The sequence below is a fragment of the Podarcis vaucheri genome (genome assembly GCF_965113315.1).
Source record: "Podarcis vaucheri genome assembly, chromosome: 8".
Taxonomy (NCBI): domain Eukaryota; kingdom Metazoa; phylum Chordata; class Lepidosauria; order Squamata; family Lacertidae; genus Podarcis; species Podarcis vaucheri.
In genome coordinates, this window is record NC_138766.1 from 39,032,968 (window position 1) to 39,060,234 (window position 27,267).

General features: G+C 40.8%; 1 long non-coding RNA gene across 2 annotated transcripts in view; it reads left to right on the forward strand.

The window, feature by feature from the left end:
• Window positions 1–605: 605 nt before the first annotated feature.
• Window positions 606–27,267, forward strand: part of LOC309539297 — a 112,057-nt gene continuing 85,395 nt past the window's right edge. For both annotated transcript variants that reach the window (XR_014222807.1, XR_014222808.1), the window contains exons 1-2: window positions 606–1,252; window positions 9,945–10,046. This is a non-coding gene — a long non-coding RNA (uncharacterized lncRNA). The remainder of the gene's footprint in view (window positions 1,253–9,944; window positions 10,047–27,267) is intronic.

Below are 27,267 nucleotides of genomic sequence, written 5' to 3' on the forward strand. Positions count from 1 at the left end.
ATTTTCTTCCAGCCTCATAACTGTAAATTGAAGAAAATTATTTTCTTTGCCTGCAGCTCATTGGCATATAGGCAGCATTATATTATAATTTCATAAGCATAAATCCTTTGAATAAATTTCAGAAGAATAACTGAATTAGAAATGCAAGTAAAGTATCTAAAAAACTTAACTGTACTAGGCAGCAAGAACGGGATGCCAATACAACTAGCAGAAGGGAATTTGCTGGTGAGTTCCTCATCTTTTGTCATGGAAAATTACCCACCAATATAGCCTGATTCCACTGAGGTAAAATTTAAAAAGAGGAATGTTAGCTAAAAATGCAGCTGCCAGCTTATCACCTCCTTATTGTTTCCTCATTAAAATTAGGAATGCAACAGGCTTGAGGCTTTTCATTATTATTATTATTATTATTATTATTATTATTATTATTAAATTGGTTTATTCATTTTATTGTTGTTGCTGCTGCTGTTACCTTGAGATATGGTTGATAAGAAGGTCTTTCCAACAGCACCCTTGCAAAAATCAGTTATTTATTTGCACATCAGTTTGCCAAGCATTCCTTTAATATGAAGCCTGGATGATTTCTCTACAGTTGGGGTGAGGAACTTTAGGCCTTCCAGATATTATTAGACTCTCACTCCCATTAGCCCCAAGCAGTCTGACCAATGGTCAAGGATAATGGGACTTGGAATCCAATAATATCTGAGGGAACTCAGACCCCTCTCTACTTTTCAGGCCTAGCTGTAAATTAATGAATCAATCCACATATTAATGCAACCGGCGTTTGACTTAAGACAGCTATCAGTAGCTGGACAGTTGATGGCTTATGTGTTGGAGACTCAAGTCCATGAAACTTGCAGGGTTACCTTTGCCAAATCAGGATCTCTCACAGCTTTGTTGAAATAACAAATAATGTAAAGTTGCAGGGTTTGTTCATTTGTTTGTTTTTTTAAAAAAGAGCCATGGGCAGCAACCAGCAAATAACCTAGACAACCAAGACGGTTGTGTCCGGCAGAGAGAAGGAAGAGTGAATGAATGTTGGCTGAGGTAAAAGCGAAGAGGCCTTAGAACTGCACGCGCACTGAGGAGAATAAGCACATTTAGATGTGAGTGAAACATCGTGTGATATTCTCTTGCATGAGGTGCTGCTGCTGTTGAGGGAGATAAAGTAATCGGTAAGATGTGATAGAGACACCTGAGGTTTTTGAGAGAGCAGCTGAGACCCAGTGTGTGGTGCCTCAGAAAACCTGACGTAAGTATACACATAGATAGGAGTCCTATGGGCAGTGTCAGGCCTGGTCCACCAAATCTACTGCAGAAGGGACTTTGCAGTGCATAGTGTACAGCCATGGCTCCTCTTCTTCTTTTTAAAGCTTTATTTGTCATTTTTTATGTTTTTTAAAAGTGCATTTGAACATCCTAGGACATAAACAGTGGTGATAATGTTGAAGCCTGTGGGACACTGTAGGTCAACTTCCAAGTGGCAGAACAATATTCCCCAATTATTTCAGCTCTGCTGATGCCCCACAGAAAGAACTGTAGATGTTATGAGAGAAGCACAGAATTCCATAAACGATTCTCTTCATAAATATAGTTTGGGGAGTGGGAAGGCACTTGCAGGTGATAGCGACTGAGAACAGGGGCTATTTAATTCTACTCTATAAATGCCCCTGCAGCTTAAGTCCTCCCACAGGCAGCATCCTAAATTATACGTAAATATGGCCCAGTAGGCATTTTCTGAGGAGAATCAGATGGTCATGGCAGGGATTCAGCATCTGCTGATCCTCCTACACAAGCAACATTTGGTTTATGCCTGCCCACCATCTCTGCAATGCATTGTTGCATTATGTTGTAAAGTGCCCTGTAGGCTCTTGGTGATAAATAATAATGGTTGGGATCACACATTTGCCAACAAAATGTCGAGTTCCACCTCTATCTGGAGCCAATCCAGATAACCCAAGCAAGGTATTGCAAATAATTTGTCACTATTTGGTGATTTACTGTATCAAATGCCAGAATTGGCATTGATTTCGTGCATTTACAAGTGCTTTCCTGATTTGCACACCAGTTACTGCCTCCTCCAAGGACCTTGGAATCTCTCTTGCAAGGATTCAGGTTATATAAGCTGAGTGAATATACAGTGGTACCTCAGGTTAAGAACTTAATTCGTTCTGGAGGTCCGTTCTTAACCTGAAACTGTTCTTAACCTGAGGTACCACTTTAGCTAATGGGGCCTCCCACTGCTGCTGCACAATTTCTGTTCTCATCCTGAAGCAAAGTTCTTAACACAAGGTACTATTTTTGGGTTAGCGGAGTCTGTAACCTGAAGCGTCTGTAACCCGAGGTACCACTGTATTGAACAGGAGAGGCGGATCCACAGCAGGTAGGCATAGAGAAAGGCTGAAGGCTGGGACCCAAAGTCAGATTGGCAGGGTACTAAAATAAGGGTGAAGACCAGTAGTTTTGTGACATGGAGAAGAGTTTGGAGAGAAGAGTTTGGATTTGATATCCCGCTTTATCACTACCCTAAGGAGTCTCAAAGCGGCTAACATTCTCCTTTCCTTTCCTCCCCCACAACAAACACTCTGTGAGGTGAGTGGGGCTGAGAGACTTCAGAGAAGTGTGACTGGCCCAAGGTCACCCAGCAGCTGCATGTGGAGGAGCGGGGAAGCGAACCCGGTTCACCAGATTACGAGACTACCGCTCTTAACCACTACACCACACTGGCTGGTAGGAGGAGAAACTTGATGGCCTTCTTGAGGGACAGGTTCACCAGGCAGCAGCTCTGGGAACTTTATGACAGCCATTGGTACCAGGTAGCAGCACATGACTTCCTAAACTAAAGAATTATCAGCAACGTCCTAGATGGAACCGCTTGTAACTCCCTTCTCTGACTGGTGGCGGAAGCTGAGCAGGGAGCCAGCATCTGATTGCAGATATCTTTGGCCTGTAAGTTACCAACCCCTCCAGTGAATATTTAGAAAACAGGCACCCACAGAGCCACTTTAATTCCCTAGACATGAGTCCATTATTGCTTGCTTGAAAACTTCTTTAGGGTGGTATTTGAGCTGTGATTTGATATCTATTTTCGTGCTCTGATGCTTGCTTTTGTTTTTACCAAACTGCTTTTATTGTATTTAATGGTATGTGATTTATTATATTTCACCTTGAGACAATTTCTGGAAAAGTGGTTGGTAAATAAATAAGTGAGCGAGTTATACGGCTACTGACTAAATCAGCTCAGGGTCTGATTTGGTGCCATGTGCCATGTTCCTGGTGCTGTTGGTCCAGAGAAGACACACAATTATCTTTACTGAAGAAAGTATTGTATCAGTCCTAATCTGGTTGAGTTGAGTCTTCTCCAAATTCAAAATAAACTAGAAAGCTAAATTAATTCTGCATATTTTTTTATTCTTAAAATTTGAAAGCAATTGTGAACTTTAAATGTTCACATTTATTATAGAGCAAGGTGGGCAACTGCAACGGCAAATGAGGTTTTTTCCCCTTGTGTATTGAAAGCTAGCTATTCTGACCTTAGCCCTAATGCTTAAAGCCAATTCAATGGTTCCAAGAAAGATTAAATATGAGACACTCGTCTGAAGTGGACGGTGCATGTTCTTCTGTTGTAGTGGCAAGAGTGCACATCACTCTTATTTTGATGAAGTTCAGGAGCAGGTGGAAAGGAAGCACGGCACAATTGTGCTTCCTCTTTTGCTGCTTCTTTGGAACAGCTGAAGCATCTGTAAATATATAATGGAGGAAGGAGGTAATTTTCAAGAACAAATGAAAGAACCTTTTCCTTTTAGCAATGTGGGCGAGTCACCACTATTTTCACTTGCACATATTGTATATGCATGGAGCACACACACAGGAGCTCATATGGCTGAACATAGATGGTAGCCAATCCTTTTTATATGCTATAATTAAGGGATTTCTCGAATGTGTGGGGGAGGGATGGCTCATCAACCTTCCTCTCTCCAGCACCCAGGGCAGAATTGCAGATTTTGATAAGAGGTGTGTGCTTTCACATAAGCATTGTGATTTGCAACTGTGAATGTTGCTTTCTTTGTTGTCATTGTCACTTTTTTTCATCAATTTAATTAGATACAATTTGTCTCAGCTTTTCCCGTGCAGCATTTGTTTACCTACTCATCAAGACCGACACAGGCCAATTAGTGTAGTGTAATTGTTTAACCTAGTCAGTGTGAGCCTGTACTGGATAGTATGTGCTGCTCCTTGAAAAGTGTGGAGAGGGCGGGGGGGGGGGGGAGAGAGGGAGAGAGATGCAAGAAAGAAATGAACGAATGTTAATAGGCCTTTCAGTGATATGAGGTTCTTAAAGCATCGCTGACATGATACACTACAAACACAAGTCCCACAGATATGCCACCAGCCCTTTATTTCTTCTTCACTGTCACCACAATCATGATGCGATCAATTTCCTAAGCACATTCTTCAAGTCCATTATAACCAAAGTGCTCAATGGCATAATCTCCTCTTCAGGATGCCCACCAAGAGCAAAGAAGCCATGGAAAATAAGAGGCGGGGGGCGGGTGCTATATCCTAGAGGTGTGTAGACTGAATTATGAGATGAATCAAGGTGATTTGGGGAAGGTTCTTACGTTTTGGATTGTCATGTTAATAAATAAGGCTCTGTGGCATCAGTTGTCCAAAAAATACACTTCCTCCCTCCCCCATCCTACCCCCCCATGAGAAAAAGGGGGGAGCCCAAGTTGACTGGGGAAATGCCCAGAGCTCAGAAGTGAAGGGGGTGGAGACATGGAGAGAATCTTTTGTTTTGTCAGACAGGCCTAGCTTTTAATCACAGTGAATTATCTCCCCAGGGCAATCCTTTCACAGTCGAGGAATTAAAAACTGAGTTTGTTTTTCAGATGGTACAATGCCATCCTCTATTCAAGTCTATTGACAGATCTCCACTGTATCACCAAAATTCCATGGGGGTAGGACAGAGGCCTCCCCCACCAACAATTGTTGGGGTAACAGGTTCCTTGCATGGGGGTTTGTGTATGTGATCTTTCCCCCACCCCTGTCTTTCCTGAGGAGCCATGCTCTTTTCTTCTTCTTTTTTCATATATTGCCACCTTCACCCACATTGATTCCTAGGCTGGATTTAGGCACATCAAATAAATATTTCAGTTAAATGTGTTGTAAATTTAAACAGGGAAAACAGGTAGAGACGAATAGGACTCCACAACGCCATCTGGTGGCGCAATGTTATATCGCATATGCAAAACTTATAAATCGCTTTTTCTTTACCAGTCTAGCTGAGTTCCTATTGTACCCATCCAAAATGGGAAAGTCTATCCTTGAAGGACCAGCATTGCAGCTATTATTCAAAAATTTAGCAGGCTTCATTCCCTCAGAACAGGTGACCATGCCTGCAATTTAGATCCAATTCTGACAGAAAATGAAAAGACCTTGTTTTAAAAGTCAAGCTTTAGGGTTTCCTGCATGAAAACTATTGGGTGTGTCTGTGTAATATTTGGTAGGCTTAATCCACTCTGAGGGAGCTATTATGCCTGAACATTTTATGCACCTTGGTGAAAATGAAACAAGTTACCAGCCATTTTTAGATTCCCATTTTAGAGTGGATGGGCAAGAAATAGCTTTGTTTTAACATACTGTACTTTTGTTCCTATAGAACCAGTCAAACTGAAAAGATGCAGAGCATTACAGACAAGGCTTGTTCTTACAGCTGTCCCTGAACACCAGTTGCTAAGAGTCGCAAGTGGGGAGAGAGCTGCTGTATTCAGTTCTTGCTTGTGGGCTTCCAATGGGCATTTGGTTGGCCACTGTGAGAACAGGCTGTTGTATAAGATAGGCCTTTGGCCTGGTTCAGCAGGTCTCCTCTTACATTTTTAAGATTTAACTTTATTTATAGTCAAACTGGCAAATGTATGAAGAATACAACCAGAGCACACCTATCTAACACTACTCTGCAGTGGGGTTGTCTCTAAACCCTCTCTTCTTCTCTTTGTCTATTTCCATAAGCAATTTATTTCCTTTCCCCTGAATGTCTTTCGGAATTCAACTGTATGTTTCTCCCCCCCCCCCATAATTTCATTCCTTCCCCCTTCCTTGATCCCTGGTGTAAGATTTTTCACTGCTTCCTCCTCAGTATAAGGGTTTCACTGTGGGTCAGCATTCCCTCAGGTGTCAGTTTGCATTTTTTGGTGAAGGAAGTATTGATTTGATATGTAGAGATCTTTCCTATTCTAATTGATTCAGGAGGATTCTGGAAGCTTCTCTGTGTGATACAAGCTAGTGCAAACTGGAGGTTTCTAGCCGACAAGCAAGTTTCTATTCTGCCGAAAAAACAGACAGAAAGTTCCTGATGTTTGGCCTTTTCCTTTGTAGAAGCTGAATAGCTTGTTTGGACTAGTTCTGTTATCTCTTTCACTCAAGGTCATGCTGACTATAATAATAGGCCAGAAGGAGCCCGACTTTCTACTTTCTGTCTTCCTTTTCTCCTGGTGTGGTATTCTTAGTATTAAGGTTTTAGTCTTCTTATAAGTTTAGGTTAAGTCTGCTGCCACTGGATTTCCTATGGACAGTGCCAATCCTGAATAGATGGATGGGTTGGATGAGTCCCTTATTCTTCCAGGACCTTTCTCACCAAAGAGCACCCACACTTATCAAGTATTATGTCCACTCATTTTTAGTTACAGAACCCCTCATAATTCTGTTCCTCTATTCATGAATTAACTTCACTCATTAGTTAACTAAATCCCCACCTGTAACCAGTTAGTTCCCTATCCATTGTTATTTTGTGGGTCTCGTTTGCTATAGAGTCATACTGTCTCTAGCCTTCAATTGCTCTCAGTAGTGCACTGAGCCTTGCTCTGCCTCCTCTGCTGATCGCCTCCTCACACCTGACATTCTCCCATCTTCCTTCACTGATGGTTCCAGCTGTGACAAAAATAGCTAGTCAGACCACCTGCAAAAGCAGAAACTTTACACCTGACTTCTGAGTTCTCTTTCAGGACCACAGCTTGATGCTACTGTTCTGCCTATCTAGCATAGGGATGTGGGGAGACTTGTGTTCCTCCAGCTGTTGTTGGACTATAGCTCCAAACATTACTGACCATTAGCCATGCTGGTTGGTGCTGATGGGTGAGCAACAACATCTGGAGGGCTGCAGACTCTCCATCCCTGGTATGGGGAGATCCATTTGCATTCAGCTACTACTCTTATTCCCATATGTGCCTGTGTAAGAGACAGTCAGTATGTGACAACATATCACTTTCTCCTTTAAACTAGCCTGTGTAAAATACCAGAGTTTCCTCCACTAAGTGAATTCAGCAAAGGATACATGGAAATATCCTAGCAGGTAATCACAACTTCTAATGACTTCACAAACCCCTGCTACATGACCCTAAGGCATTTTTGCGCCTTGCAGTGTTTCTCTTCCTGGTGAGCTTTCTTCTGAAAAACACTTAAGCAAAGAAATTATTCTGTCAAAGTACAATTGAACTCTGTGAGGACAAAAATAAAGAGAAATGATTTGCTCTTGCAGTACAATGGGATACTACAGTAGCCGAACAAGGGGCTATTGGAATAACCTCTCACAACCCCAGTAAAAAAGGAAAAGATTGATATGGGTACAAGTACACATACAATTCATACGAGTAATCTTACGTTGGGAGAACCAGTTGTGGCTTATTTGAAATATGAAGTTGGGTATCCATTGGACATGTAGGGCAATAGTCCCAGATGCAGATCCTGAAAGGAGTCTAACACAAACAACATTTGAACTGAATTAACCCTAGAATTGGCTTCTTGGTGCCACCTTCACCTGCTCGCATGTGCTAGGCCTAGTTGCTGATTGTAGCCAGTACAGGGACAGTACAGGCACATCCACCTAAAGGACAAGGTAAGTGCCCTAGCAATGACAGGATTCTGTGACAACTGAAACACAAAGTTTCAGATAAGCATGCGTTGGTGACATTTCAATGCTTCTTGACAAATGCAGAAAGCTTGGTTATCAAATTAAACAGCAAGTCATTGCGTGGCTAAGAGCATTACCACAAAACCATTTTACATGATCCAGGAAAAGCTGATGATTTTCTTACCAGAGTGAGGCCGGCTCTAGCTCATTTCAGTCTTCTTGGGCCCAATGCAAAACAGACTTCCATTATTTGTCATAGCACCTCCACATAACAGTAGAAATGGGAAGTATTTTAAAATGAAAGGAGAATCAGACAAGGGAGGAAAATACCTTTTCTTCCTCCCTTTCCCCCTATTTTTCTTTCTTCTTTAAAAATCATATCGATGTTGTGATTAACTTGCATTCTACAGCATAGCTGATGTGACAGTCAACCAAATTAATCCCATTATGCAAAATCTAGTTCACAAGTGGTTTTGCTTCTCTCTCCCTCTCCACCCCCCTTTTTTGCAAAATTATGTCAATTTTCCCATAAATTGGAAAGACCATGTCAGCTTTCTGTATTGCAAGTAGACACTACACAGTGCTGTATGTCTATATTCCTTTAATGCAGAAAGATACAAATTTTAGCTCAGTGGCACAAATTAAGATTCATAAGTTTTGTGCTGATGTTTCTGTTTACATGCAGCTTGTATGAGAATTGCCATTAGGTTGTGCATTCATTTTAATTCTCCTCTCTTGCATCATCCCAACCACAGGGAGAAAAAGGCGTTTAAAACATTTTGCACAGGCAAAATGTGCTAGGAGCTGCTGACTCCTTTTCCAACTCACCTTACTCCAAGATTTCCTTGCACATTAAAGGACAAATCGGCTTAATTGCTTAATTAACTTCCAATAGGAACCCTTTTAAATATTTGTAGAAATAAACAGTATATATAGCTCTCCACTTAGTGCAAGACAGCAAACTACTCTCACCCGCTGCTTCATTCCACCCACACTACTGTTCTCATGACTAGATTTGGCCCTTCTGTAGGTGGCCAGAGCTGAATTCTCTATATCCCAGCCAACCTGTCAAATTAAAGCCTTTTCTGCTGTGTGTTAGACAGAAGCGATGCGGAAGGTTAAAGCACTGTAGCCTTTTGTCACCAATGCATTAGGCCTCCAACATCTGCTCACTGGACTCAACAAACGGCAGCTCACTCTGTTAGAATGTAGCATCTTCAACGCAGATGTTAACTGTCACTTTTAACAAAGCATCTATGGTATTTTAAGGTACACAAAAACCTACATAGCTATTAAATCTTCTTGAAGTGGTTTGTTTGGAAGGCCTTTTGTTTTTTTAAGGTGTTCTTTTTTTTAGTCCTAGTAAATTTGTGTGTTTGTGCGTGTGTGCACATGCTTTAGATTCATTAGACATGTGTCAAGTTGTCAGCATCCAACTGTATGCATTTGTGTCCACCTTGTGAACAACAGAACATTGAAAACAACAGAACATTCTCCCATGAATGTTCACTTCTTGGCAGCTCTGAGATAAATTTTGAGCAGTTGCTATTCTTGTTGATAGTTTTATTTATTTTGTTTTTAAAGGAGTTATTTTTTGTAAAGATTCTGACACTTTCTGTCATGTCGTACAGTTCTTATCTTGGGGTCAAAAAGGAATATTCTACAGATCAGATATATGTGTGTCTCTATCTATCTGCCTTCTGCTATGAAGAATATCTCTTGCCAGTTTTGAACAGTGGGCTGCTTCACACATCACAGAATGAGCATGTACTGTGTGCTTTGTAAGGAAAAAATAGTACCACTAGGTGGAGATGTATCCTATAACTGAGATGTACATTTGGGATGGAGAACCCTAGAAACAAGAGACCTACAATGACCCTTGTGGCCACAGTATGGACTAAAGGACAGAAAGGGAATGGGAAGTGGGCTGGACCACAGTTCTTCATAACATTGCCTGTCTCCAATTGCAGAGGGCAACATTGCTGCCAGAGACAGAGGCAGCAAAATCAAGTCTGTTCCTTTCCCTTGTCTGCAGGTATCTCATGTTCCATTGAGAAGCCCATTAGAGTGGTCAAAGTCCAGCTGTAGCCATGGTTTCCTTTGCACTGACTTCTTTCTTCTGAACTGGTCTTGGCTGGTAAGTTCAAAGCACTTAAATAATACCTGCCTAGAGGATATCACATACATTTTGTTGCACATCATTGTGACGGTTTTCTATCTTATGAAATATATTTGGTCTACCTATAAATGTACCGCATTATTAATTAAACATGTGCCTGCCATACACGTTTATTACACATAGGTTGAAAATGTAGAAGGAATAAAGGAAATTGATCATGATCCAGCGCTCCTTCCATCTGTTCAACTTTCTGCACCTTCATTATATCCATGTCAGAGATCATTACATCCTTTATGCGCCTTACACACATACACACACAGTGTGGTACAGAATATTATGTCTGTATCTAGGTATGTCTGTTTCTTTTTTGCTTTATATTCCTCATTGCCCTACTCGTTTGCTAGACAATTGTACACCTGTGCAAAAAGTATGATTCACAGCAGACACACAAGATATATGGACATCTGGCATTGTGTATTAGATCAACTGGGCAATGCTCAAACCATAGACCATTTAATTGTCCACCACTGGTTTATAGTATGCATGGTCCTTGATCACAAGAATGTCTGTATAGCCACTAAAATGCCAACTAGTGCTGCACCATGTAGGTGTGAAGCCTGCAGTAGACTTTGTGGCAGGAGTGCCAGTTTGGCCCCACAACTGTGAGTGCCATGCAGCGTACATGGCCCTGGCACCAAAATTTGTAGGTGCCTGGCCCCTTCAAGGGGAATTTTGTGGATGCTAGGACACCCAGGGCCCCAGGGAGTTGGCACCCATGCTTTGTGCACTTCTTAATATTACCTAGCCAAAGGAGTTAAGAATAAGGAGAAAGCAAAATGGAAAGACTCCTCCAAGGCATTTTGGAAGGGAAAGGAAGAGCTCCCAGCAGACTGCTTGTACTACAGACTTCTTTCCAATGTTTGAATGTCTGCACTTGCTTGCTGGTTACAGGTAATGTCATTCAGGCGTTGATAGTGTGGATTTGTTAATGTATCCATGCTTCCTGTCATTCGAGCCATTTGGACAGAAGAAATCTGCACAAAACAGTGCTTATGAATTTCCTTGATTTCTTTGTGAAATAATGTGGATAGAAAGAGGGAAGGAAGGAAATGCATACAGTTTAATTTTCCACTTTCCTTACAAATGCATGTTACATATCCTGATTGACTGCCTAGGCTACACCTGTGCAGCAGATGGGGGATACTTACATCAGGGTAGGGCCTCCAGTTTACTTTCACCATCAGGGATTCCATTGTACAAGGATTCATGCAGCAACTTTGGATTGACTGCAGCTGTAGAATCAGCCAGTCTGGAATACTACGAACATCTCCACGTGCATATTAAACCTACAACTTATTGGCTGTTATTTGCTTGAGACTCTAAACATGAATTCTGCCAACTATCACATTATCATGCCAGACAAGATGCAAACCTGAACCATATGGATGGGGAAAGGGACCCTTTTGCTTCCATCCTGCTGCCTTGCCTCTCTCTAGCTCATTGCATGCTCTAAGTTTTTAAATGGACTGACTATTTCCACATGGCATCAGGAGGTGGGGGCAAGGGGAAGCTATTTGGAAAAGTGAGTGTTTCCTTTTTAAACAAGCAAAACTGTGAACAATAACATACCCACTGTTTCCTCATCAAACATAAGGCTTTGCAAAAAGTTGTAATAAAATAAATGGAAAACATTTAAAAATCTGTGCTGCAGATTTAGCCAAAATTGTGCAGAGCTGCAGATGCCCTCTGCCTCAGGGAATGACTAGTGTAGATGCTTTTCGAGGCCTTGTTAATGTGGCAACAAAAAGCATTTTTTTCCTTGCTAACATTCTACTAGTCTTGTTTTCGTGGTAATTGTATACTAAATAGTTCCCACATAAAGTGAACCATTTCACCTGTATACTCATTTCTGCTGCTATTGCTGTTGCCGGTTGTGTTGCAAAGAGGAGTTTCTCCTCTTCCTTGAGTGTTTGTATGAACCAAAAACCAGATGTCATAGATAGATAGATAGATAGATAGATAGATAGATAGATAGATGATAGATAGATAGATAGATAGATAGATAGATAGATAGATGATAGATATAGATATATATATGGACACATTGACTGCTCTGGGTTCCCCCCCCCCAGCCCTATTGAGCAGATATGGGAAGGGTGTATTGTGTACATGGATCAGTTCCATTGCACAGGTGAAAAGCCTTGTGCTAGTGGCTGTTTGGCTTGCTTGCTTAGAATCATAGAATTGTAGAGTTGGAAAGGAACCCAGGGGTCATCTAGTCCAACCCCCAATCCATCTAGTCCAACCCCAGGAATATGCAGGTGGCTTCACATAGGTGCATAGAATTTGGAGATATGGGACAAATGTATAAAAAAGGGTAGTCTGAGTACTGAAGGATAAACAGAAGGCAAACTGAACAAAGGCCACCAAACTCTTTCTAATGTTCAGAGAACTTGGGTGGTATTCAACTAAGTTTTACTCAGAGTAGACCCATTGAAATTAATGAACCCAACTTAGTTGTGTTCGTTAATTTCAATTGGCCACTCTGAGTTCTTCTTCTTTGGCGATCACTTGTAGCCAAGTAAGATTGTCTTCCATGAATATGGTCTTAACAGCATGTCCATAGGTGACTGTGGAGGCCAGTTCTGGATCCACACATCCTTCCACATAGGGAGCATAGGTTTCCAGGTGGGAGTTGATCATGGTGAGGATTTGCCAAATATGCCTTCCTCTTAGCTCATTTCTCCCCTTTGTCCCGAGTTCATGCTTCTTCAAAGTCCATGACACCTTTGGTAGAGGCTATTCTCCAACTGGAGCGCTCGCAGGCCAGTGTTTCCCAGTTGTCAGTGTTTATACACATTGAGAGTGTCTTTAAACCTCTTTTTTTGTCCAGCAATTATGCTTTCCATTCTTAAGTTGGGAACAGAGGAGGTGCTTTGGAAGACAATAATCAGACAGCCGACTAATCCAACGAAGTTGATGTTGAAGAGTCATTGCTTCAACACTGGTGATCTTTGCTTCTTCCAGTACACTGACATTAGTTCGCCTGTCTTCCCAAGTGATATGAGGAAAAATTTGGAGACACTTTTGATGGAATATTTTGAGGAGCTGGAAATGGTGTTTATAAGTGGTCTGTGTTTCACAAACGTACAGTAAATTTGGTAGTATAATAGCTTTGTAAACAAGCTAAAATCTCACCCTATACTCTCAAATTACAATACTTGGAGAGAGGGCTTTTGAATGGTTACAACTAGCACCGTGCTCTCACTGCATTTCACTCTTTTGTTAGGGGTAGTATTCAGTTAAGGCCAGCAGTCTGCAGCTGTTAGGGAGAGCTGGAAACTAACTGGCAGGCAGAGTCCAATCCCAGATCAAAGAATAAGAATGGTCAGAAAGAGGTCTTTCAGTACCCTGGACAGGTCAGAGTGAACAAACGCATTGTTCTGAAGAGTGCTTGGTTTCCTCTCTCTCTCTCTCTCTCTCTCTCTCTCTGTGTGTGTGTTTGGTAGAGAATATGTGGTCCTACTGATGTTGCTAGACTACAACTCCCCGCATCCCCAATCATTGGCCATGCTGGTGCAGGACTGATGGAAGCAGAGGCCAACAATATCTGGAGAGACACAGTTTCCCCATCATTGGACCACCATTGCAGAAGTGGAAGGGGGATATTTTGTAGGGATAATCCTCTGGCCTGGAGCCTAGTACTTCAGTTGTGTCTGCTATTCATAACCTGCATTAGTCGATAGACTGAGCAATGTTTGTCCCTGGGGGTAGGGAGAAATAGGTCTCTTGGTAGATGGAAGTCTCTGGAGATGCTGGCTCAGAACCTGCAGTTTTTGGCTTTAGGCTTAGATTGCAGATCCACATCCAGTGCTCATGCTACCTACACCACAAACTATTATTGCTCAGATGGTCCTTATCCCAGTTTGTGCAGGATGCCATTCATAGTGGACTCATGATAAATGGGGTGAAATGACCTGAACTTCCTCCTCTAGTTGGAGGCGCTGGTTGGAGGCGAGACTAAGAAGCAAGCACTCCATCCAGGCATAAATGTTCATGGTCAGCAGAGATACAGTGCACAAAAAGTTTTTAATTACAATATAAATATCAAAATGGGGATATGGATTAGAATCTTGTAGATAATTCTTATATAATGAACTGCCAGTAATATGTGGTTTGTGGTCAACAAATGAAAAGACTGCATTCACACAGAGTTGATCTGATACAAGGAGACTATTCCCCTTGGAAGAATGGAAGGTTAGGGATTAGGAAAGGAAAGCTGTAGAAGAAGAGCCAAGGACAAATTGCAAAGCGAAGATACAAGGCACCAAGGCATAGCTATTCTGTCTACTGGAAAATCTTCTCCAATAATATCTTTAACTGCTCTGATTTTGTCATATTTTTCCCATCTGTTCTCAAACTTTAAATTGCAACCACAAAAGGTGCCTTTTTTAACAAATAAAAAATGAGAACATTGCTTCTAGCTATGCAAAATTTTGCACCAGACAGTACATTCAGCACTTGTGCAGTAAAAATCAAATTGTACAGAACACACCCACACCTGGACAATACATCATTTTCCCATATGTAAATATATATACATACAAACATATGCATCTCTTTTTCTCCCCCCTTCACCCTCTTTCTCTCTCACACACACTTACCATAGTGCATTCCTCAAATGACTTGCAGCTAAATTTGAAAAACAAGTGAAGCATGTCTCATACTTGGGAGATATGCCTAAAAACCAAGGAAAATTTATTTTTTACATTCACTGCCAGATATTGCAGTGCTACAAGGCTATATGTAGATAGGGAATAATGTGCAGCTTATCACGTCAATGATAGATTTCACCATGCCATTTAAGATATAAATCATTAATACAAGTCATGAATTTTCTGTTTAGAACACATGCCTTTTTAAAAAAATCACTCCAACATAAAGGAACATGAAAAACCTTGGCATATAAGACCCATATAGAAGATACTGTATTGAACACCAAGCAAGATACAGTATTCTGTTTACAGGAACAGAAAGCAAGAAATGCCTGGTTCCCTGTAACTTCACTTCTCACAGTGAGGGAACCAACAGAAGGTTCTCAGAGCTGGATCTTGGTGGCCAGGCTGAACAATGGGGTTGGAGATGCTCCTTCTCAGGTATACAGGAAGAAACTAAAGAAAGGCCAAGGCAACAAAGAAAAGACTATGGTGCTGGTTCAGAACCATGGTTAGCGGTCCTTCAGCAAAGGCAGAAAAAAGGTGTCTTGCAGCAACTATAGAGCTTTTATACTCTGGGTTAAGGAGTCAAGATATACCGTACATCCTGCCCCATGAGTGCTGCATCTGGCCAGTTTAAGGGATGGTTCATTTCCTGCAACCGTTGGCTACTTCTAGGCTCCAGGATCTTGATTTTTGGAGACTGTTTGGAGAAAGTCCCTCAGGTATTTCCTGATCCTTTTAGAAGTGTTTGTCCCAGTCACCCGAGTCTGGTGGCAGCAGAGTCTTCATGGGATTCATGGGACAATATGCAGGCTCTGGTGCAAGTGGATTCACACAGGAAGGACCGGTCAGGGTGTGTGTGTCTCTCCATCTCCCCCTATGGACTACAATTGCAGAAGGACTCTGCAACTAGGGATTCCTGGTCTGAAACCATGACAATTATACCTACCCGGTAAATGATATTCCCAAATCTGCCACCTGAGTCAAGGTGCCTTACTCAGTCTAATATGACCAGGGAGAGATGTGGGTGAAAGAACCAAGAGTGAGCTGCTTTAGTGAATCAATTGGAGATGAAGTTAACATTAGGAGATTAGTGCAGCTGAGGTACTAATGAGATAATGCAAATGTGAGGATTTGAAAGGCTAATCGCACATCTCTCAAAATTGTGGGAAGAGGTCATGGGCAAAAAATGTCCTAAAAGCTGAGACTGCTTAGCCAGTGAATGCAGGAAACAGGAGCTGTGCAGATCCTCTTCTCTCACACACAATCTCTGTGGTAGGAGCTGTACAGTAGTGCAGTTTGTCCCTCACACAAATAGGTCAGCGAATTCCAGGTAAGGCATAGTGCATTGTCATTACCTTTGTTGCTCCCACTCCTGAACTGGGAGATGTGCACTGATAGTGTCAAACTGACCAGTGCAATGTGCAGAACTATTGTGAATCTTTATGTTAATGAATTCATTTGACATATATAGAAGATCATTTCAGCAGGCTGTGTAACATCTGCAAAATTCTGTTAGAGATATGGCCCTTGTTTAACACACACACACAGACTCTTCAGTGGTTGAAATGGAAGGAAATGGTGGAAGGAAGAAACAGAATCTTCCAAATGCCCCCATAAAAAGGTAAAGGGACCCCTGACCATTAGGTCCAGTCGTGGCCGACTCGGGGGTTGCAGCGCTCATCTCGCTTTATTGGCCAAGGGAGCCGGCGTACAGCTTCCGGGTCATGTGGCCAGCATGACTAAGCCGCTTCTGGCGAACTAGAGCAGCGCACGGAAACACCGTTTACCTTCCTGCCAGAGCGGTACCTATTTATCTACTTGCACTTTGACATGCTTTCAAACTGCTAGGTTGGCAGGAGCAGGGACCGAGCAACGGGAACTCACCCCGTTGCGGGGATTCGAACCACTGACCTTCTGATCGGCCAGCCCTAGGCTCTGTGGTTTAACCCACAGTGCCACCCATGTCCCAATGCCCCCATAGACATCCACAAAAATCATAGAACATTGACGGTGAAGTTAAAAGCCATGTACAAACACTGACTATTGATCTCTGACTATTTTACACATAGATTTTTCACATCCTTGATTCAAAACAAGAAATTCAGTAAATCTCTCTCTCAAAAGTAAAATAAAATAAAATCCTCCTTCGTTTTGCAGAAGCTTTTCAGTTCATTACAGTGTTATTAGTCAGTCTTCATAAAAGTGCTATGCATCTTTATTAAAAATGGAAGTTCACATCATTTTATGTCCCCATAAAAATGGGCGGTGGTAGCCTTGATTAATTTCTTCACGTAGTGTGAACTTTACAGCAAATTGGACAGCGTAATTCAATTCCTACTTCTGAAGATTTTTATTTTTTTTTGTTGGTAGAAAATTGAAATAATTCATATGTAATCATATTGCCTTTGCAAGAGATCCTTAAGAAATAATATCCTGGAGTAATGATTGTATGGCTTAATTATTAATGCCATACTTTCAGGCATGGCAGCATGCATCCCTTTTATAACATATAGGATTCTTAACAAAAATGCTTCTCTGTCCATATCTCGTTGGTTCCTGGGCTATAATATCTACTCTGGGTGCCGTCTGCCAATAACTTCTCCTGGATTCTCCTAGTCCGTGAATTCAAGCCACCCCATGTATAAAAGCCACCTGTGCTGTTGCGTGGCTTTAGATATGTTTGATTTGTTTGGAAATATTCCATAGCCAGGCTACACACATTAAAAACCAGGAGAGGGCATAAAGGCAGGTAAAGTTTGGCATAGCGTTTTGGTTTTAAATGAACTCTATTTTTAACCACACTGGCTAGACCCCTTTAAAAATTACACAAGAAAACCAATGGAAATCATAAGGGAGAATAATGGGTGCTATCACTTTCTGTTATGATAGAGACCTTTCTGCTTGCCCTGTCCTACCTATTCTTCAAGTGTTTGTTTGCTTGTCTAAACAGTATGGTTACATTCAAATTATATCTACATTAATAATGTTACTGCCACGTGAAGGGTGTCTAACAAAGAATTCAAAAGGTCACATAAAAATTGATGCTGAATGTAGCTAATACTGCAGGGATATTGAAATGCACCACAACATTGTGTTGCATTGTCAGTGAGACCCAGAATGCACACAGCCTGGGGAGATCAAAGCAAGTGAGGCCCTACAACACCCATTCTGCGAATAGATCCCAGCTCACAAATGACTACAAGTCCAGAAGAGTTTTGCTTCCATAAAAATGGAAAATCATAACAAATTGAGGTGGCTGAAAATGTCACTGAGTATGACATTTGCGCTTGCTTCCAAAGAGCATCTTCCAAGAGCCGACTTTGAACATAGGTACCAGTGCACTTTAAATCTATCAGGATATGAGATGGCTAAGACTAGTGATAAAATAACAAAATGGAAATTCAAAAAGGACACCAGGTGTGTTTGGGATGAGCTTTGGATACTTGTTTGATGTAGTGCCCATTGTCATTAGCTTGCATTCCTGAAAAAATCATTTGACAGAAACAATGCAAAACAAAACATATTGGTTGTCGGTTTTTAGCAACCAGCTATGAGTGGAATGGGGGAATCACTTTCCTGTTTGTTGTGCATTACAATAGAATCCTATCACATTTTCATATTTATTCCATTTTCCATTTTCTTTCTCGTTTCTCGTTTTTTGTTTTTATATTTTCTGTTCCATTAACCTAAGGACCTTTCTTTACCAAAGTATTTAAGTCAGCCCTTCATTTATCTATCTTCTCCTTTGTTTGTCCTGAACTTCCTTACCTTTATTTCCCCCTTAATACAAATAATGTTCAAGTTGTAAAGTCCTCCTCCTTTCCCCTTTCTAAGGTACTGGTCCTTTGCCATAGGGCATAGGGCTTTTTCCTGCAATCTTTCTTCCAGTTCTCTCACTCAAGGAAATAATCTCTGCTCTCTAATGAACTTCCTGCCTGTTTCCAGGCTTTCTGAAATGCTATGATACTTTATCCCAGTGTATAGACTGCTTCACAGCATAAAACCATTGAAGCAGTGTATAATATAAAAACAATAAAATGCACAAATGCAAACACAGAAAACTCTAAAAACAATGAAATTATCCCTAAAAAAACACCCACCAAAAACAATGAAACAATTTTGTCAGATATAAAAGCAGTCTTCCCTAAACAAAAAAATAATGTGTTCTGTAGGTGCCTAAGCATCATCACACTAGGCCTGTGTCTGATTTTGGCAGTGGTTTTGAAGTGGTCGATGGGTACCTGGAAACTGGCCACATCACATCACAGGCCCCCAAGATGCAAATGACAAAGCACTGTATTAGTGTTTGGACAGTTACCCAAGGAGAAAGAGCAGTTTCTGCTTTATCTGGACAAGCCCTTTTGAATCCCATTGCACCTGTGCTGTTTGAGATACTTTCATCGTGTTGAGATCTGCCTGACTCTGTGCTGCAAACCTCTTTCATTTCTCATCTCCCATGCCCAGCGTGCCAGAGCTCCCAGGGAGAGAATTTAGATGGATAAAGCTGTTTTGTATTGATGTTCTCAGCATGCCCGTTTCACCTGGACATGGACTCCTAGAGAACAGAGCTGGGGAGGGGACAGCAGAAGGGGAATCATAAATGCATAATGGGGCAAATCTCCTGGCAGTAAATATATCTCTTTCAACATATATCTCTCTGTATTTTCATGACCCAGACAATAAATATTCTGCTTTCATTTTGTCAAGATGTTTCTCCTAATATTTCACCATGTGGTCCTGTAGACATTTAAAATAAAGATGACACAAATCTGTGTAATGGTTTTCTACTCCAAATGATAGCTCTCTAGCACTAGCACGAAGCTGTCCAGCACACAATCTTCCAGTTCAAAAACACTTCCATACGTGACTGTTGAGAAAATAGTCGCTCGCTATAATGGGCCATGGAACAAGCTCTTTATTCTTTTTTATTCATTTGTAGGACTTAATATTTTAGCAAATTGATCTAGTAGCCAGATTTAAAGTTGTAGATGCATTCAGGCTGCCTTTAGAGGTAGATTACGGCTTAGAAGTTTTATATAAAAGGGCAAAGCACTCCTCAGTGGGAGAGGGAGGGAAGGATAATTAGTGGTAGATCTATTGCCATTTCTGAAAGTGAGGGGGCTACATTTGAGCCTTTCCTCCTTTGCTCAAATGTTTGGGGGGGGGTTGGGTGGTGGTTTATTTCCCCCTTTCAAATTTTAAATGCACCAGCTTCAGGGCTAATATCCTCCCACCTTCTATCCTTGTTCTGGATGTGTATCCAAGGAAGGAGTGGACTTTGGATCACAGAATCCACAAGACTCCCAGATACATCCCTGGAATGACTGCAGTCGGCCCTCACCACCATTACAGTATTCAAAACAGAGCAGCAACATTGGTAGAGGTTATCACCTCTGCAGTGAGTGAAACTTCTCCTCCTCCACTCCAGGATCTTTTCCTCTTCGCATAGAGTGGGAGGTCTGCGCTAACTTTATAGCCCCCTGGGATGCTCTCCCGGGGACCATAGGATTGCAGCCTAAATGTATACATTTGTTCCATAAGTACGTACACATTCATGCACCATCAGAGCAGGCAAGGGATTTATTTGAGCTTTTGGGAATTCTGAGCCCTTTTGCCTAATTGGAGTTGCCACACTCATGATCTGATCACTCTCTACAGAACAGCCATGGCACAAAATTGGCTACCCCTTTTCTCCAGGTGCTCTGGGGGCAGATATTGCCATGGGAAAGTAATGCTTGATAGCCATATTGACTGGATACCCACCTTTACTGTGGCACAGCTGCAAACCCACAGCCCTTTATTAACTGGAATGTCGTCATTCAAATGATCCTATATGCAATACACCTTAGCTCCCCAATGGCCCCATGTGCTGTATGAATTGACATGTACATGTACCCACAGTTGCTCAAGACGCATGCTGACATGGAAAAATAAACCAAGTATAATCCTTAACACCCTTAAGGAAATGATGAGGTCATTTGGTTTGAACGCAATGCAGCTTACTTGCGGCAGGAGACAGGGGGATAAATTGTTTTGGAGATTGTACTGTTGGTGCTGCTTAAGAAACTGTTTGGAGAGTCTGTCTATAAATTGGCCACAAAGGCTTGCCAAATGCAATAGGAGCAATATCCATTGCAGTCTATATGTGCTTATTTCTGCACTGGCAACCACACCGAATTCACCGCAACAGCAGAGGAAAGGTAGTTCTGAATTATACTGTAATTCACTGCTGGAGATTTATGAATATTATTTTCCTGTAAAATCCAACATTTCCCATTTTACTGTTTGTAACCTGTAAGTGGCATAAAACTGTGTACCACACAGGATTTCTAAATGCAGTGGGTGCTGAACTTCAATGTTAGAACTGCATTACATGTGCATGTGGTTATACAGCACACATAAATTGTGCCTTTATGTTTAACTTGTCTAATCAGCTCACCATATCAAAACTTAATAAGTAGCTGCTTCTCATTTAAAGGTCTAGTAAAACTGCAATTACTTTGGCTGTAAGATGCCTTGTTTCGAAAAGTGCATTAAATAGTTTTATAGATATGGTTAGAAGCCCTTGTGTGGTTGTTTTTATGAAAGTGAATGAGTTCATTAATAATGGAGACTGGAGACAGAAATACAAGTTAGGTGCTGGGAGAAGTACTTTCTTGTTTTCTTTCTTTTGCACAGGTACTTTCTAAAAACACAACTGGCTACAGTTCCGCTTCTACTGAAGCTGGTGTCCAGTTTCCAAATTTTCACAGTTGTTTCAGAATAGCAGTCTGAGTGGGGATCGTTTATAAACCAAGAATAAAATCATAACAATATATTTGATGCACCATTTTTAAAAAGCAATCAATTTTCTAGACATATTAAAAGAAGCTGATTCTTATCCTTGACTGGATTTTTATCAGTATAATTCCAAAATCAGGAATTGTAAGAAATTAATTCTTTATGCATGTCAACATTTCATCACACGACCACTGTACACATTATATATAGATTCACATGAAGACTGCAAGAGGGGCTTGCATGTGTGAATCAGCCTTAGCTGTAGTCATCAACAAAATGTTAATGGTATCATACTGCTTTAAAGATCTGGCCACATTTGTGGGGGAATGTCCCATGACTATTGATTTTCATAGTACTTTGGGGGGCCCTCCAGGTATTATTATTATGCATGCATGATGGCTTGTGCTCATGTTGCTATCAGGGTAGTCATACACAATCCCACTTTCAATACTGTTTGTGCCTGCAAACACTTGGGGATGGTCACAGTGTTTCATGTCCAATCAGTCCTTATCCTGTAACTTCCTGCTAAAATTCTATAACTTTGAATACTACAATGGTCTTAAGCTTTTGTTGCTCTATAGCCCCTCCGGACAGCAATCATGTGGTAGCATTGGGGAAACATCGCAGAACAACCCACCAAACAGATTAAATCACAAATACACTATTGTTGTGCAAGAACATGTTGCAGAATGCCTCAGCAATCTGGAGAGACCCTTTCTATTGTCCACAGTGGTAGATGGTTGAAAATCAAATTTGGACATGCTCTCTCAGTTTGCTTCTGTGTGGTTTTGGGAAATGGCTTGCACATCTCCATTATATTTCCAGCTTTTATCTTCCCTTCTGTTGTTGGACCACCTGTGGTGACCCTTTTTCAAGAATTCAGACATTAACTAGGAAAAACTTCCCTTTCAATTTAGACCGGAAGGAATGTATCATTAATAGATCAATAAAGTAGGTTTCTATCCTTCTCCGTAGTCGGCATGGGCCAATCAGTACATCTTAAAAAGAAAAACTCAGATTTGCTGTAAATGCAGACCTGGGAAGAAATAGCAGATGGGTAATGTTTAAATTACAAACCTAAGGGAAGCTTTTTCACAGAAAACTCTTAAGCTTCAGCTCTGCAGCTCTTAAAATAAAGATTTTCTGTTTCCCTCAGTGACTCACTAAACCTTTATTTAGACAGTTGGTGAAAACACACATCACATATTTCATTTGAGGAGGAAAACAACTGCAGCTTGAAAACTGTGCTGTTATTCCTTTTGCATGAAGACCAGTATCTACAGTTAGCCATTTTACTACTACCCTTTTTATATGAAATCCTAAATGCATTTTAGAATTTCTAATTTTCCCATACAGACTCACAACATAGCACCCTCTGGTGCACATATTACAGTGAAAGATTAGAACTATTAAGGAGGATTGTGTTCACTTTCTGGTAGACATTTCCCAGAGATGAATTTCAATATTTAGATATACAACAGAAACATAATGATTTAAATAGATCATCTTGCCCTTCAAGATAAGTAGGTAATTTTGTTTTGCAAAATTCTTGCAGGAAGTTTAATTCATTTATTTGAAGATTAAAGGAGTCTTTCTTCATATAGGATTGTTGTTTCTACACACTCAGGACACAGAAAATGTTGTTCCATGGTTATTATTCTGAGATAAACTCCAAGAATTGCATGTGATGTCAAGCATACTCCATCTGCTAACAGCTCACAATTTTCCTCACTGCAATATTTGACTCCCCACCCCAACCCCAAATTCAAAGACTAAATGAAGACTACCATAGATTATTCCCTTATTTTCAAAATGGTGGGAGGGGTTTTTTCTTTGCATGGTCAGCATACAGAAATTGTTCCACAGTTGTTGTTCCGCCTGATGGGAGGGCCGGCTCTGCTTATATTACAGCTTGCACATTGAGTTAATGATGTTCATGGTAATGGTAGCTGACTCACATAGCAGAAGTAACCCCCCCTGTAGCATGAGCTAAGGTCCCTTTTGACAAAGGATACAATGCGATGGGCTGTGATGGTACCTCACTGTAGTAGCTCTTGAAGTTTATGTTTATACACCAGTTCATCAGATCCAAGAATTAGGCTGCATGATACATGAATCACTTTTTATTTAGGTAAATAATAATAATACATGAGAGGTATAACAATAAATAATTTGCCACAAAATGTAGTGACAACTATTGATGTTATTAAAAGAGGATTGGGGGGGGGACTATTGTCCGGGGCTGGTTTTAGGCAGTTTTATTGTAAGGGATTCTTAATATTATATTATATTATATTATATTATATTATATTATATTATATTATATTATATTATATTATATTAATTGTGATTACTTTTATGGATTGCACACCACTTTGAGTGGCAACTCTCCTAATAAGAGGCACAAAAGTTTTGTAAAATAAATAAATACGGCTATATGGTGCCTTCAGGGTTAGAGGAAGCATGTCTGGGTATCAGCTGGTGGGAAGCAACATGGGAGAATTCTGTTGCCCTCCTGTCCTGTTTCCTGGAGATATTTGGTTGGTCAACTAATAATAATAATAATAATAATAATAATAATAATAATAATAGAGCAGATATTGAGTGGATCGTGTCTGCCACCAAGAACATGTGCTAAATCATTTTGTACGGGACTTCTGATAGACGGAAGGAGGGTTGGTCACGATTATCTGTAAAATATAATATAATATTCTCCGGACTTGCAGCCACAGTGCACAAATCTTCAGCTGAAAATTTGAAAAATCCCTTTACCAGAAGCCATTAAAACAACAAATAATTTAACGAAAGAAAACCATTTTTCTTTCATATTGAAGTTATTTGTATCCAAGATCAATGCCATGGATGCCAAACTTTCATATAAGGCTGCTTCAGAGACAGATTTTTTTAAACTCACACTGATGGAGCCAGTACCTCTAACAGACCATGCTCTTTGGAATTCCTCTATATCACATCCCCACCTCTCATGCATTTCCCAAGATGCTTCAATGTCGTTCTGAAATGGTTCACATTTTTCAGAGCAGTCATACTCAAGGACAGCAATAAGATATAAAGCTAGGGTTGTAACTGGAGGTTACATTGATTGGAGGAGTTGGCAAGTACCAAAATAATCAATACTCAGGCAATTAATGGGTCTCTAAGCCTTCCATGTGTTTGGATATACTATATTTGATGCTGGTTGGTTGGGTTCCTTGTTGATACAATTTTTCAAGACTGTTCATGGAAGATGCATAGGTATGCCAAGATACTGCCTTTTCTTTTCTAGAAATGATCTAAAAAACTGTAGCCATAAAGGCTGGGAAGGATCCGCCAGATTATAAAATGCCTACTCAAACTCTTAATATGGTAATTTTCAATATAGCTTTAACTTTTAGAAGTTAAATAAATTAAATAATTAGTATGTCTAATTCATCCTAGAGCACAGTTGCATAGGATTTTCCTTTTCACTACTAATTTTGTGTTCACTTGCTTAACTGAACATTATTTGTTTATTTGTTTAATTTCTATCTCACCTTTTAGCAATCTTTGATCCCAGGGTAGGTTACACCAATGCAACAAAAATCCATTAATGTAACATGAAATAAAATTGAGCTTCATTCTGCCACTACTCCAGAAATATAAAACGGGCCTCACCATCAGTCTCCCCTGCCTCCAGCTACCAAAAGCCCAGACAAAAAGGCGAGACTTTAGATGACACAAAATCTACATAGTGTTGGTGCCAGCTGTGTCTCAGTGAAGAGGGCATTCCACAAATATAGTCTGCCACCAAGAAGATCCTCTTCCAGACTACTGAACAATGGACTTTGCTGGGCAATGGAATAACAGGGACCACCATGGTAGATCTTAAAGTTGAAGTTATGGACTACCATACATGTTGGGTCAGTGATTGTGTGTGTGGTGTATTGAGTGATGTGCTGAGACAGTTCTGTGGTTGTTTTGAAGCCCAGAGCTGGCCCAGTCAAGATGACTCTGATGTGGATGTTGAAATCTCCTTTTACCACTGTCTGGGGTTTTTCCAGCACTACTCTTGAAGCCACCTCTGTCAGTTCAGGGAGGGAGACATCTGGGAAGTGGGATGGATGATAACCAGTCAAATCCCCACTGCGTCTCTCTGACCCAACACCAGAAACGAGCTCTTCAATCTGCCTGCCCATGAACTGGACTGGTCTCCCTGTGAAATATATAAAATATTCTTGGATGATAGTGACTCCCTCACCCCCAACCTAGCTTATGTTTTTGCTGCACCAATTATTAGCAATGTCCCCCCCCCCTGTTGTTTTTATATATTGCTTGTTTGGTGAATTTAATGTAACCCTACAATGACAAGTGGGGCTCTCCATATTTTGCTAGGGCACATTGAATAGGAATTCTCCACACTTTCAGAGGACAGAAAATGAGTCATGGACAGCTCCATGTTTGGCCTAGTGCCCAAGTTTCAGGGACTAAACCTAGTGTCTGCTGGTTTCATGTGCTCCAAAAATCAGCTTCCATTTTTGGTCAATGGAACCATATCAGAACCCCATGAATTCTTCTATAAGCATATTAGAGAAAGGATATTGAGTGGTACACAACTAAGGTTTAGTCAGAGAATAGACCTATTGAGATTAATGCACCTATCTTTGTCATGTTCCTTAATTTCAATGGGTCTACTCTGAGTTAAACTTCAACTGAATGATGTTACAGATGTCATAATTAATGGCATGTTGCAGACAACATAATTAATACTGCTTCCAATAGTAATGATGATGATGTGAATAACTACAAATAGCAATACTTACTGAATTTTAAAAGTTATAAATTACACTCATTTTAATAAATCGATGGCGTTTAAAAGTGCTTTTCTTATACCTTCTTCTAGTTGCTATGAGCAGGATTTACCTTATGAGCCCCATCAATGTAAGCCCTGTGCAAGGTGTTCTGCTTCTCCTCTTCCTTGCCCCCCAAAATTGGCTTAGTGTGTATGTGGGAGAACCTCCAGAATGGCACATTGGAGCGGGGGGGGGGATCGTTCTGTCTGGCAAGCAGCGACATTTGTACTGACAAGATATTTATCTACTCTACACTCTCTTTTCCTTAGCAAGGATTCAGATTTTTTACACCCCGTCCCTGCCTTTGGTAGACAGCTGTCAGTTGCCATTATAAATGATAATAATCTGGAGAGCTTCTCTCTCACACACAGTTCTATTCACTTTACTTTTCTGCACCATACATTTTCAAAATCTTAATATATCATGTCAGAAAAATTAGCCTTGTTTCACATTGTCTAGCAAACAGTGAGTGGTGCTGCAAAGCAGCATAGGAAGCAAAGAGACACGATTACCAGAAGCTCAGCTGGGCAGAAGCAGTGGAAGGGAGGGGAGAAGAGAATATGATCCTTTTTCGTCGTACAAAAGTGGCAGACTGGCTGTTCTGTAGCAAGTAAAGAGACTTTGTCACTCACTGAAACCTGTCACCTTATGCTGTGATATTGCAGGGGCCTGCCTGACAGGTCAGACCTAATGAGAAGAATAAGAATGTGGATACTGCAGACAGGGAGGCACAGAGAAGCAGCTTTTGTTTCCTTCAGGGAAATCCTTTCATGGGAAGAGTGTCCACACTTTCATACAGCTGTTGTACAGGACAGATATTTGAGAAATTAGAGCCGGGAAATGCCAGAAGTATTGGGAGCTTGCAGAGTCTACTGATGGAGAAATGTAGACTTCAGACAGAGGGCTGGAAAC